The sequence below is a fragment of the Equus asinus genome, chromosome 7 (genome assembly GCF_041296235.1).
Source record: "Equus asinus isolate D_3611 breed Donkey chromosome 7, EquAss-T2T_v2, whole genome shotgun sequence".
Lineage (NCBI taxonomy): Eukaryota > Metazoa > Chordata > Mammalia > Perissodactyla > Equidae > Equus > Equus asinus.
This window is the reverse complement of record NC_091796.1, coordinates 48,634,889-48,638,033: the sequence shown is the minus strand read 5'-3', so window position 1 is coordinate 48,638,033 and position 3,145 is coordinate 48,634,889. Positions and strand designations below refer to the sequence as shown.

The 3,145-nt window shown below is 38.7% G+C and overlaps 1 protein-coding gene across 2 annotated transcripts in view; it reads left to right on the top strand.

Annotated features, from left to right (window-relative positions):
• LAMA3 (laminin subunit alpha 3) overlaps window positions 1-3,145 on the top strand; it is a 255,342-nt gene that overhangs the window by 80,692 nt on the left and 171,505 nt on the right. The gene's annotated exons all lie outside the window — the stretch shown is intronic.

The following is a 3,145-nucleotide window of genomic DNA, read 5'->3' as shown; positions in this document are numbered from 1 at the left end:
TGTTTTGGGAAAATGTCTGGCAGTTTTTTTAATAAAAGTAAACATACACCTACGCTATGACTCACAAATTCCACTCCTAGGCATTTATCCATAAGAAATGGAAATGTGTATTTGCAAAACATTTACAGCAGCTTTATGCTCAACAGCCTTAAACTGGAAACAGCCCAGGTGTCCATCAATAGTAGAATGATGAACAAACTCTGCCATATTTATACAATGAAACACGATGAGCAATAGAGAGCAACAAACTACTGATGCATGCAGGAACATGCAAGAATCTTAACAACATCATGCTAAGTGAAAGAAGACTTCCAAAAAAGGATACATATAATGTAAGTGAAAGAAGACTTGTAAAAAAGAATACATATAATATGAGGGCTATTTATGAAATTCTGGAACAGGTAAAACTAATCAATAGTGGGAAGAAAATCATAACTGTGGTTGACTCTGGGGAGTTGATGGGGATTGACTGGGAGGGGACTTGGGGGCAATTTCTGGGGTGATAGTATTGTACTATGTCTAGATGGAGATTTGGGTTTCACAAATATGTGCATTTCTCATAACTCAGTGAATGAACAATTGCAAGTTTTGCCCTTGTACACAAATGTTATACCAAAAGAAAAATACCTAAACACTGTTAAATTAATTAAACTCAACTAATTAATTGAGTATTAAACTCCAGTTAATTATATGCATCTGAAATATTTAGGGGAAAGTGATAACTGCAGTTTATTTTGAAATGCATCAAAAATAAGATGGATTAGTGGATGAAGAGAGGAATGAGTAGATGGATAATTATATGATAAGACAAATCTAGTAAAATGTTCATGGTAAACTCTATATAGAGGTGTAAAGGTGTTCACTGTAAAGTTTGAAATTTTTTGTAGTAAAATATTGGGGGAAAGAGCAATGAAAGAAGGCAAGGAATACAGCATTTTTGGATTGACTCCTTGATTTCTTTTTCTTTGATAAACTATTGATGTTCTTAAGTAAGGTTGAAGATTACTCATGTTGTTTGAGATGATGTTTGAAGATACTTATCTCCATTAACTAGAACAGAATCTTTAGCTTCTTCCATGGAGACTTGACTTCTGGTCCAAGTCTTGAGCTGCTCCCCAACTGTGGTGCCCTGTGTCCTTGATGTGTTGGTCTCACTATTTTCAAACTGTCTGTCTCCTATACACACACACATACACAAACACACACGCACCACACAAAGTGAAGAGATGAGATCAAGAAACAGATGGAGCACGTAGGGCTACATTCCCTCCTGCAACAAATCCCACACAATGACAGAAAAGATTAAGAAAGCAAAATACTGTCTCCTTCCGGAATCCTCAACAGCATGAAAAATAAGAAAGCATGTTATCAACAGATCAGGAATTTCAAGACTCTCCAAAAAGATAGAAAGCAGAAACACAAACATACGGGAGAACACAGCTGTGACTGTTGGAATGATTTGGAGGTACTCCAAGAGGCAACAGATAGAAGAAATTAACTGTGGAGCTGCATTCAAACCTATAAAACTTTACTGAAGTTTATAAAAGAAGACCTATATGGAGAGGCATACTGTGTTTCCAGACTCAATATTATACTGTTAATCCCAAACCAATCTATAAATTCAGTACAGTTGCAATCAGAATTCCAACAGAATTTTTTATGAAGAGTGACAGGCTGATTCTAAAGTTCTTATCAATAAAAAAAAATGAGAATAGAAAAATAGTTTAGAAAAACTGAACAATTATTGGAGAAATTTGTCTTCCAAGATATCAAAACATATTATGAATCTGTATTAATTGCATATGGACTCAATGCTGGGATAAATAGTTCAACAGAACTTAATAGATGGGGCTGGCCCCATGGCTGAGTGGTTAAGTTCTCACGCTCCGCTGCAGGCGGCCCAGTGTTTCGTTGGTTCAAATCCTGGGCGCGGACATGGCACTGCTCATCAGACCACGCTGAGGCGGCATCCCACATGCCACAAGTAGAAGGACCCACAACGAAGAATATACAACTATGTACCAGTGGTCTTTGGGGAGGAAAAAGGAAAAAAAAATAAAATCTTTAAAAAAAAATTTAAAAAAAAGGACTTAATAGAGAATCTAGAAACAAGTTCTTGTAGATGTTAAAATTTGGTTTACAACAAAATTAGCATTTCTAATGGAAGGGAAAGATGGACATTACATAAATGATATTGGCACAATTGGCTCTTCATTTGGGGAAAAATATATCACCCTATCTTATGCCATATACCGAGGAACATGAGGAGTCTTGACAAGGAAGAAAGAAGGAGCAGGGAGGGAATGCTCCTACATCAGGGTCAGAGGGCTTGTGAGCCATGAGGTGATTCTTCAAGATGAAGTTTGAATTTGTTGATAGAACACGCATACCCTAGAGCAAGGTCTGCCCATCAGAAACCCAGCTGTCTTTGTTCAGGCTGCTATGACAAATATACCATAGACTTGGTGGCTTAAAAAATAAACAGTTATTTCTCACATTTCTGGAGGCTGAGAAGTCTAAGATGAAGGTGCCAGCAGATCCTGGTTGGCAGATGGCCATCTTCTCATTGTATCCTCACATGGCAGAGAGCAGAGAGAGAAGAAGGAAGCTGTCTTGTGTCTCTTCTTATAAGGGCACTAATCCCATCATGAGGGATCCACTCTCATGATCTGATTACCTCTCAAGGCCTCAGCTCCAAATACCATCACACTAGGTCCACAAATGAATTGGGGAGAAGGCACGAACATTTAGTCCACAGCACGAGCTAACCTGGCTGTTTCCTGCCTTTTCTGTACAGTGCTGGTAATGGGAGAATGATGAAATATCTACCATCAGCTGGGCTGGTGACAGGGAGTGGAAACCTCACTTTAAAGTAGTCAAGCAAACAGCATGTAAGACAGCCGGATGTTATCCTGCAGGGCAAGCAGTTATCAGAGATGGCTATATTCTCATGTGGCATTGATTTCATTTTTATTTCTTGGGTTTACTATTTTAAGCATTGGCTTGTGGGATGTGACATTTTAAATAGGGTGGCCAGTTCCTTGGGATGTGGCATTTGAGTAAAGACCTGAAAGAAGCGAGAGAATGAGCGAGGCATCTGTCTCAGGGAGAGCATTCCAGGCAGAGGAAATGGCAGGACAAAGGG